We start from the raw sequence: 11,562 nt of genomic DNA on the forward strand, positions 1-11,562 counted from the left end.
TTAGTAGTACGGAATGTGGTCTTAAGATTATTTTATGTGAGAAAGTGGATGTTAAAACTTAAAATCTGTGGTCAATTCACAAATCACGATAGCGCGTGGTTTGAAATTTGCTCCAAAGTTTTCGGAGATAACTGGCAGACGAGCTGAGATGGTGACGTCATCAAGTACACTACCATCCCTATTGCAGAATGACCGTCCTGCGTCCTCCTGTCCTGGAGAGACTGTACTCCCAGGTCGAACTTCAGTCCGAACTGCCAAGTTCGTAAGTCCGAACTTGACATACTTGGTATTGAGAAACGACCGATGTCCAACCCAGAATACATAGTTTTCACAGACAGTGAGCTTGAGTAGGCATGATGCTGCTACTTTGAGCAGGAACGGCTGGGAACCAAGCATGTGGTGGCCTTGTCAAAGGAGCTCTTCTGCTGACTCATAAGAAACACTATGACCAATATGATTTTGATTACAAGAGCCACAGATGACCCCAGATATCCCAGCAAACATGAAGTCCATGCCATAGCGAAGTGATTAGTGGAATACTACCCAATGATAAATGACAGGTCATCAAACTGTGAGTTGGGAGAATGTTCCAAAAAAGCTCAGGAAGAGACTCTCAAATGGCCCTGCGATCAACTGGCGGCCTCTCGCTCGTTGACAGCTGGGATAGGCTCCAGGCCCCCCGCAACCCCGAAAGGGATAGGCAGTATAGAAGATGAATGAATGAATGAATGAGACTCTCAAATGTCCAAAGTCCAAAGAAGGCCAAGGTTCCTCCGAAGAAACCACGACAGGATAGGGAAATCAATGCAGATGTTACAACAAGTGACTATGATGGTGATTCCAGTGCATCAACCATTATTCTGGAGCTGTCACCTCCAGCCAGCAGACCAGTGCAGTGTTGGTCACCTCCAGCCAGCAGCCCGGTGCAGCGGCAGTCACCCACAGCCAGCAGCCTGGTGCAGCGCTAGAATAGCAATGATGAAGCATGTATGTATTGCATTTAATAAACTCTGTATGCATTTATGGGTGTTTGATAAATAAAACAAGAAATGTTAGTTTTCCATTGTGCAATGTTGCAATAAAGTGTAAGTATGAATGGATGTTGGTCTGTTAATTTGTTCATTTAGAAAATAATATTTCTGACACCCCCCTCTCTTTATTTCTCCAGCTGGTTCAGTTGGACACCTGGACAGCCTGAAGACTCAGGGAAGACACTACAAAACTCTCCAAGAAATGTACAAGTCGAAGAAGCCAAACAAAGCTGCAGTAACTCATTTGCTGAACCTTGAGTTTGAGGCTAGAAGGCACTTCATTACCTCCGATGTTTTAAAGGAGCAAGACAGAGTGACGAAGACTCTAGGGGCTTATCCATGTTTCAGAGAGGTTCATCACGTAAGTAAATGCTCCTTGTAATTATTTGTCACTTTTTCTCAGTACAAATTTTAGGGCAAAATGTATTTATTTATTCATATTTCACAAAATCATAATAGAGGACACTTTTCATGTAGAGGCCACACTCTAGAGCTTTTATTTAAGAGACAAGTATTTGACCAGAACCAGCAATGGATATTACTCTGTTTTCATAAATTTCCTGTCAATATTTGACTTTATTTTTCAGATCCTGGATGAGCTGCAGAGAATTATTAAACCAAGCAATCCTCTTTGAGATAAAGGACAGATGGGACAGCTTCGATGCAAAGGTCCAGTTTTATGGTGTGATGAAGAAAGCTATGAAGCCTCCAAAAACCATGAATAGAGGTGACACCACAATTCATTGATTTATTAAGTTTATTATTCAAGTTTTGTTACGATCATATGATGAGTGGTTGCTTATGCTATTTCCTTGTTCTATGCTTTTTATCTCAAACCAGTAGAGCATGCTCCAGCTGTTTTCAGAGCCCTGCCACTTCTCTTTCCATCCAGCAAAAGAGAAGTGGCAGAAAGCTGGGAACAGACAGTGAGGCTCTTTTCCATGTCCTAAAGGTACAACTTAGTGCATTTTTCCTTGTATGTTGCAGTTATGCATGCTTGCATAAATATTCTGTTTGGTTATTTTGTGTAATAAGCAATCATTTTCACATTGCCAAAAGGTTGAGTTTTGTCTGTTAGAATTGTTGTAGGAGTAGCCATAGTCATTTCAACTTGCTCCTTAGCAAAGAATGTGTACAAAATCTTTAGCCTCAAATATCAGGGGTAAGTGCTAGGTTATTTATATGCCTCCATACTAGCATCAGCCATCCGGAGGCTTTATGTTTAGGAGTTTGTCATATGTCTCAGTTTACAATTACAATTACAGTTTGCCTTTTGGCAGACGCTTTTATCCAAAGCGACATACATATGAGATTTTCATACATCACAAGCAAGGCTCTAGATATAGGTGCTACGAGACAGTGCTACAAAGTAATGCAAAAAGTGCATAGAATTGACTGAGAGTTTTTTTGGTTTGTTTTTTTATGAAACAAGGTATTCAGTAAAGAGCTCGGTCTTTAGTCTTTTTCTAAAGATCGAGAGGGACTCTGCAGGACGATTGGAGTTTGGTAACTTGTTCCTCTACTGGGGAACCACAGAATAAAAGAGTCTAGCTAGAGACTTGGGGCCTTTTGGAGGTGGCAGCACCAGGCGCTGTTCCTGGGCAGAACATAGTGACCGGTAGGGAGCATAAACCAGATTTTGCGGGAGTGAGCAGAGCTGAGTCAAGCTGGATAGTGATCTGTTGTTGTATAGAGGGACCGGCTGGGATGACAAGGAGCTCAGTCTTTGACAGGTTAGGCTGGTGTCGCTCCTTCATCCATGCCGAGATATCAGCGAGGCATGCAGATATCCGAGCCAAGACAGTGGTGTCGTCTGGCGGGAATGAAAGGAGGAGCTGGGTATTGCAGCATATGAATGGTATGAGAAGCAATGTGAGCAGAAAGCTGAAAAAACAGACTGTGTTTCCGGAAAAAAACAAACAAACAAAAAACAGACTTGTGTATATATATTTATATTGTTATATTTTGTACTCTTATTTTTAGTAGATGTGTCGTACACCAACTTCACCACAACAAATTCTTCGTGTGTGTAATTTCGTAATTGGCAATAAAGCTTTTTCTGATTCTGATTCTGATTCTGATTCTGATTCTGATACTGATTCTGATTCAGATGACTGTACCAAGTGCGGTGGTGTATATTGAGAAGAGAAGGGTTCCAAGCACTGACCCTTGACGTACCCCTGTGGACAAGCAGTGGGATTTAGACACTTATCCCCTCCAAGGAACTGCAAAGGATCTCCCTGAGAGGTAGGACTCAAACCAGCAGAGAGCAGATCCTGAGAGGCCGAGCTGAGCGAGTGTGGAGAGGAGAATTTTGTGGTTAACCGTGTCAAAGGCAGCTGATAGGTTGAGCAATAGTAGAAAAGAGGATTGACCAGTAGCCCTAGCTGATCGTAGTGTTTCCACAACAGATAAAAGCGCAGTCTCCGTAGAGTGTCTACGTTTGAAATGGATTGGCTGGGATCATGCAGGTTGTTATCATTGTAGCATATAGCATGAGAGTAGCAGTAACCATGATTGCATGATATTTGAATGAGAGGCAGTTGCTTAGAAGAGTAAGCTTGATGAATTTCCAGTTTTTGGAAATGATTGTGCCTGTGCCACCTCCACGTCCATCAGGACGAGATGTGTGGGAGAAGGTAGAGTCAGCTGAAAGCGCAGCTGGTTTGGCTGTGTTTTTTGGATAGATTCAGGTTTTGGTCAGGGCTAGGACCTGAATTTGAAGTAGCTTTACAAGTGTTTGGATACATTCTGATTTGTTTACAGCAGACTGGCAATTCCATAGAGCAAAGGAAAAAGCAGAGGGAGTAGCTGAGGTTTTTCTGAGTGAGTAATGGTTCTCAGGATTGCGTCGCCTTTTATGGCCAATGCATTTTTTTTGCATGCCCTGGAGGACTGGAATATATTTGTAGCACATGGTGTGTCTGCATACAAAGGCAGCAGGAGTGGTGTAAGAGTAGTGGTGGTTACCTGTGTCAGTGGACTCGCGCAAGTAGATTCGCAGGTCTTACACAAAAGGGTCTTCACACGAGGCTGATGCTTCCACTGACGCTTCAGCGCAGCATGTGTGTTAAATACAGGAAGTGCCACAGCTGTGCCCCCTCCAGCCTGTTGCCACGGCTGATCCCACCCCTTCAGGATTTCCCCGGCTAGTGACAGATAGAGGGCGTGACCCGTGTCAGCTGGCCCTACTATCGAAACTCAGAGATTGAGAGTGAGTGCTCCGTGACACAATAACAACAACAATAACAAAGTCTGCTAACAGCCTAGCTCCGAATGTGAGCCAGAAATAACAACAGAAAACATTTACTGATCAATTGTCAACTCCTATCACCTGCAACCTAGCTTGTTGTCTCATTCTTGTGAATGCAATACCTCAAGAATGTCATGATGGAATTTCTTGAAATTTGGCACCAAAGTTTGCTCGGGCTTGATGATCTACTGATTAAATTTGGGGGCCAAAGGTCAAGGTCACTATGATTTCAAGTCTGTCCCTTTCTTGTGAACATGATATCAAGCATTCAGAAAATTTCTTCAAAGTTGTCTCAAGTGTTCAGTTGAACTTAAGGATGAACTGATTAAATTTTGGGTGTCAGATGTTAAGGTCAGCGTGACCTGAACTTTGTCCCCTTCTTGTGAACATGATATCTCAGGATCTCCATAAGGGGATTTCTTTAAATTTGGTACAAGGGTTAACTGATTAGATTTTGACATTTGCTCTGATACTGACTTGGTGTCACTAATCCTGGTTGTCTACTTTGACATTATGTCATTGTATCTTCTGTTCTGCTGGGTTGAAGATGTTTGCAAAACATCAACATTTTAAAATCTGTAGCTTCTTTGCAGCAACATCCACATTTGGCACATTATCAACTTGGCAACTTTTAATTGTAGTTGACCTGGTTGATAAATTATGATTAATATTATTCAGTGTCTGTTCCAGTAACAGTGTGTTACCGGTGTTTTTCTAATTTACCTTGACTTTTGTCATCTAGACTTCGAAAGACCCTGATGCTTTCCTGCACCGACGAATTCTGTCTTGTCCGATTGTGCTTGTGTCTGAGGAGAACTGCATGATCGCCGTGGGAAGCACAACAGTGACCACCTTCAACAGAGAGAGGTTTGATGAGGGACTGCACTACCTCATGGCGTATTATTATGCCCTGCACCTCACTTACCCAAAATGTATTTCAACACTGTTATCACTGTTGCAAACCGAAATTCTCCAAGACTCCATCCATGACCAAGATTTAACAGCCTCCTAAAAAAAAGCCATTGGCGAGTGGTGTTTCATTGAATTTGTTTTTCTATCTCTGTCATGCTATCCTTCTCTGCAACACTTTCTCTCTGTCACTATCTTGACCTGGGAGTTTTGTCTAAAAAAGTTGTTAAAACATGTTAGTCACACATTATGTTTGTTCATTTCAAAGTTGTTTCTCAGGGATACCTGCAGCTAGAATGTTTTGCTTATTCAATATTCAATATTCCTTTATTTGTCCCACGAGGGGAAATTCTTCTTTTGCTTCTTCATGGTGATGTTATGCTGCCATAGGTTAACTATATTTTTCTGACCTGTTAAAAAGCCCCAACTTCTTCTCAATCTGTTGATGATTGATCTGATACTTAGGTCTTAGGCATTGTTTGTGTGTAGGTGACCTGGTGTCTCGGGCCATGCTCCACCTACAGCCACTGTACATGAAGAATCACAACAATGGGACGCCAATCCACGAGTCCAAGAGCAGTATAATTCACTGGGAACCCGGGGCAATCTGCACGCTGTGTTACTTCATGCACTGCCCTCAGATGGAGTGGGAGAACCCCAATATTGAGCCCTCCAATGTTACCTTACAAGCAGAGAGGTGAGAAACAAACATGTAAATAAAATTTATAGAGGAGCTTCAAGTTCTGTCCTGAATGGATAAGGCTGGAGATGATATTTTCTTACTGTCAACCAATCCCATGAAAAGACCAAAACCCAAAACAACACTGATGTAATTCATAAGTCTTGTTCTTTGTGACAGAGAGCTCCATTACTGTCCAAGAACTACTACTAATGACTCTAATACATATATTGTTGGTTTTGGTTATTTTTTGTTCCCATGAAGAAAAATGTAGAACAACACCAGCCTTCATAATCTTGGGTTTGACCCTTTGGATATTGAGAATGAAGGGCTAAATGCAATAAACAGTACGCACCAAGTCTCTTATTTTCTCAAACAGAATTTAATGCCACCATAACTGAAAAAATGCTCTAATCAAATGCAATCTCTGCACTGTTTCTTTAAACCAGGTATACTCAATATTTTTATATTAACACTGGATCACATGACAACTTGTATGTGAAAATAGCAATTTGTAATGATAAATCCACAGATTAGTATCTGAATCTGCAGTTCTGCAGAGCATTTGTGAGCAAATGAAGCAGGCAGTTGTTTACAACAAAAAGGCTCCCTGCCGATACAGCGACCGCATTACTGCTGCCGCTGCACCGATCCGCCTGTCAATCTCACGCTCCATTCTCCCCTCACTCCTGAACAAGATCCCAAGATACTTAAACTCCTCCACTTGAGGCAGGATCTCTCCCCCAACCCGGAGGGAGCAAGCCACCTTTTTCCGGTCGAGAACCATGGCCTCGGACTTGGAGGTGCTGACTCTCATCCCAGCTGCTTCACACTCGGCTGTGAACCATCCCAGTGCACGCTGGAGGTCCTGGCTCGATGGAGCCAACAAGACAACATCATCCGCAAAAAGCAGAGACGAAATCTGCTGGCTCCCGAACTGAACCCCCTCCGGTCCCTGGCTGCGCCTAGAAATTCTGTCCATAAAAATAATGAACAGAACCGGTGACAAAGGGCAGCCCTGGCGGAGTCCAACATGCACCGGGAACAGGTCCGACTTACTGCCGGCAATGCGGACCAAGCTCCTGCTCCGGTTGTACAGGGACTGTACAGCCCTCAGCAGAGGGCCTCCAACCCCAGACTCCCGGAGCACCTCCCACAGAATGACGTGGGAGGGACACGGTCGAATGCCTTCTCCAAGTCCACAAAACACATGTGGACTGGTTGGGCAAACTCCCATGAACCCTCAAGCACCCTGTGGAGGGTATAGAGCTGGTCCAGTGTTCCGCGGCCAGGACGAAAACCGCATTGTTCCTCCTGGATCCGAGGTTTGACTATCGGCCGGATTCTCCTCTCCAGTACCCTGAAATAGACTTTTCCAGGGAGGCTGAGGAGTGTGATCCCCCAGTAGTTGGAACACACCCTCCGGTCCCCCTTTTTGAACAGAGGGACCACCACCCCAGTCTGCCAGTCCAGAGGCACTGTCCCCAACTGCCACGCGATGTTGCAGAGGCATGTCATCCAGGACAGCCCTACAACATCCAGTGACTTGAGGTACTCAGGGCGGATTTCATCCACCCCCAGTGCTTTGCCACTGAGGAGCTTGCAAACTACCTCAGTGACTTCAGCCCAGGTGATGGATGAATCGACCTCCGAGTCCCCAGTCTCTGCTTCCTCTACAGAAGACATGACAGTGGGATTGAGGAGATACTCGAAGTATTCCTTCCACCGCCCGACAATATACCCAGTTGAGGTCAACAGCTCCCCACCTCCACTGTAAACAGTGTTGACAGAGAGCTGCTTCCCCTTCCTGAGGTACCGAACGGTTTGCCAGAATTTCTTCGAGGCCGACCGGTAGTCCTCCTCCATGGCCTCCCCGAACTCTTCCCAGACCCGTCAGCTGCCTCAGGAGTCCCATGAGCCAACCAGGCCCAATAGGACTCCTTTTTCAGCTTGACAGCATCCCTTGCTTCCGGTGTCCACCACTGGGTTCGGTGGTCGCCACCACGACAGGCACTGGCAGCTTTATGGCCACAGCTACGGACAGCTGTATCAACAATGGAAGTGGAGAACATGGTCCATTCAGACTTGATGTCTCCAACCTCCCTCGGAATCTGGTCGAAGCTTTCCCGCAGGTGGGAGTTGAGGACCTCCCTGACAGCGGGTTCCGCCAGACGTTCCCAACAGACCCTCATGGCACATTTTGGTCTGCCAAGTCTGTCCCGCTTCCTCCCCTGCCAGCAGATCCAACTCACCACCAGGTGGTGATCAGTTGACAGCTCAGCCACTCTCTTCAGTCGAGTGTCCAAGACATACCGATCAGATGATACGACTACAAAGTCGATCATTGACCTCCGGCCTAGGGTGTTCTGGTGCCACGTGCACCGATGGACACCCTTATGCTTGAACATGGTGTTCATTATGGATGTAGGGGAATTAGTTATTAAACCTCTAAATTAATATTGCATTCGTGAATAAAATAAGGGGGGGGGGGGGGGACACCAACCTTCCTCAGCTAAGACGGATTTTATGTATCATGTCTTGTAATGTTGATGTAGTGACAATGAATGAACCAACAGTAGATCAGACTGGTAATCTAAGGCGTAAATTCTCAGCACAGGGATTGCTTAGATCCATTTCAAAAGGACACCGTCTGACCACGACTTGTATGAAAAAGGATTATTTATTAAACACAATAATTAAATGAATATGAATAATGGATGATACGACAAATGATATGGATGATATGGAGTAACACAAACAACTGCAGAGAGAAATTTATGGCAAGGTTGGAGCGGGAGAGAGATGCGGGCTGAGTCGCTTCAGGAGCGAGCTTCATGAGACGCACCTGCACCCAGTCTGTTAATCAGCTCGGTTTCTTAAGTCACCTCATACAAACCTCCTGTGCCGGACTATTCCCTTTGTTCCCCGACACATGCAGCTCGCTGCCAGAAACTCTCTCGTCTTCATCTCACTCTCCCCGTCTCCAGTGCTCATTGTTGTCGCTGTGAGTTTTTTCATAGTCGCCTTTTGTTCTGCTTCTCTGTCAGTGTTTTTTCCCAGCAAGACTGGTGACATTGATTTCCTTAATATTCGTTCATAGTTTTCCTTTTGCTGATGTTCATTGTTTTGATACTTTTCCCTGGTTCAGGTGATTTTCTGTTTTTTCGCTCACCTGTATGTGCTGTCCCTGGTTCAGGTTTCAGATTTTTTTGTTTTGTACTTTCACCGAGTAAATCTTGAGTTTTCTCCATCTCCGCAACTGGGTCCTGGCCTTCCTTAACACGAACCGTAACAAATACGGACGAATGAAGATGAATTAAGACAAAGACAAAAAGAAGACTGAAGACTAATAAAAGATGAAAACTACTGAACAAAAAACTTACACGAACACCACGTAACTGAACTGAACTAAAAACTGAGTGTCCACTACATGCTGCAGCCATTATACTTGCTACAGGGCGTGTCTAATCAATAGGCCGTCACGCATGTGGGATGGACGCGCAATGTGATTTCACCTCACAGAGCGAGAATTAATTAATGATTCATACGAGGGGCTCATCTGCTTCTCACTATGGTCAATCGAATATATTTTTAATGATTAATTTTCAATGGCATTTCAACATTGTTCACAGCATGCATCAGACACCTTGGATGAATAATGACAACGTTCAACAATAAACATGATAATATTTCCGAATACTAATCCTAATAAACATGATGACTAAGGGTATGACTAATATGACGAAGGAATAAAGGAGGGCAGACAATATTTGCCGAAATGATTATCGCTATTATGGTTACTTTTTAATAAATGTCTTTCACAAAGCACATTCAACCTAACTACTATGAACCCCTAGATGGCAGTATGGTTCCATGGTAGAAACTCAGAGAAACTTTTTGGGATAGTTAAAATCACAGTTTCATCATCCTGTAAGTTAGAAACACAAGAAAAGCATTGTTATTATACAGATCGCAGGCTTAGTAATGTAAAAACATCCACAGTTAAATCAAACATAGAGATTTAGTTACTTTGGTAGGTTAAGAAACAGGCACACAGACATACAGCACAGTTTGCTTCAGGAATGTCTAATTTACAACCCATCAGCACCATCTGGTTTGTAGATTCCTTTGATACATGGCATTTGTCCATCCAGGCAGTTTTATTGTCTTTAACTCCCATGGGCTATCAAGAAAGAGTTAGCACCTCCATGAGAACATCCTGAGCAGAAGATACCCTTTGAAGTGGGAGCCATCAGTGACTCTTGTTGCCCCGAAAGAATGTGAGAAGTTGTTCTACAACCAGACATCTTGTCTCTCCCTGAGCTCACACCTTCCTGTGAACCTTCCAAATGGTCAATAACTCTTAAAAGTCTGATTGTTTTATAACTCCATTTCTCCTGAGGAATGTAAAGAGGGGAAAAGAGGGTCAGTTACAGGCCAGTTCTGCTACATGGACAACCTGTGACTAGCACAGAAATCCAATAACAGAACACCGCTTAGGTTCAGATCGGGGAGGCCGTTCCTCCCAATCACACCCCTCCAGGTATCACTGTCGCTACCCACGTGAGCATTGAAGTCCCCCAGCAGAACAATGGAGTCCCCGGTTGGAGCACTTTCCAGTACCCCTCCCAGGGACTCCAAGAAGGCAGGTTACTTTACACTGCTGCTGGCCCCGTAGGCCGAAACAACAGTGAGAGACCTATCCCCGACCCAAAGGCGCAGGGAAGCGACCCTCTCACTCAGCGGGGAGAACTCCAACAGATGGCGGCTGAGCTGGGGGGCTATAAGCAAGCCCACACCAGCTCGCCGCCTCTCACCGCGGGCAACTCCAGAGTAGAAGAGAGTCCATCCTCTCCCAAGGAGTTGGGTTCCAGAGCCCAGACTGTGTGTGGAGGTGAGCCCGACTATCTCTAGCCGGTACCGCTCAACCTCCCGCACTAGCTCAGGCTACCCAGCGAGGTGACATTCCATGTCCCCATAGCCAGAGTCGTCGTCCAGGGTTTGGGTCGTTGGGGCCCTCGTCCACAACTGCCAGCCATAGCACATAGCACCGGCCCCTTCTGGTCCTTCCTGCGGGTGGTGGGCCTACGGGAAGGTGGACCCACGTCGCTCCTTCGGGCTGGTCCCATGGGCAAAGACCCGGCCACCAGGCGCTCGCCTGCGAGCCCCAACCCCAGGCCTGGCTCCAGGGTGGGGCCCTAAACCAAAATCTCTCCACAGGAGGAAAAACCCACAAACACAAAATCACAAACTAACTAAGAGACACCCAAAAAAACAAAATAGTACATAACTACAGAGGTGGGCAGGCAGAAATATATTTCTATAGACAGGCACAGGAAAAAACAGCGGCAGGATGGTCTCAGGGACAGAATCCTCAGATGAGAAAGAGAACTGTCGAGACAAAGCATCAGGTTTAATATTGTGAGAACCAGGTCTGTAAGTTAAAGAGAAATTGAACCTGCTGAAGAACAAAGCCCATCTGGCCTGTCGGGAATTCTGTCATTTGGCTGCCTGGATATAGGCGAGATTCTTATGATCTGTCAAGACCATAAACGGTTGCTCCGCTCCCTCCAGCCAGTGACGCCACTCCTCCAGCGCCAACTTCACGGCCAGAAGCTCCCGGTTGCCCACGTCAAAGTTCCTCACTGCAGGTGAACGTCGTCCACTTCCACGATGAACTGTCGCCCTGG

At 45.3% G+C, this 11,562-nt stretch overlaps 1 pseudogene; it reads left to right on the plus strand.

Moving 5' to 3' along the window:
• The first annotated feature begins 303 nt into the window (after positions 1–303).
• Positions 304–5,894, plus strand: LOC143321868 (uncharacterized; annotated as a pseudogene).
• Positions 5,895–11,562: the final 5,668 nt, after the last annotated feature.

This window comes from Chaetodon auriga, chromosome 6 (genome assembly GCF_051107435.1).
Source record: "Chaetodon auriga isolate fChaAug3 chromosome 6, fChaAug3.hap1, whole genome shotgun sequence".
Classification (NCBI taxonomy): Eukaryota; Metazoa; Chordata; class Actinopteri; order Chaetodontiformes; family Chaetodontidae; genus Chaetodon; species Chaetodon auriga.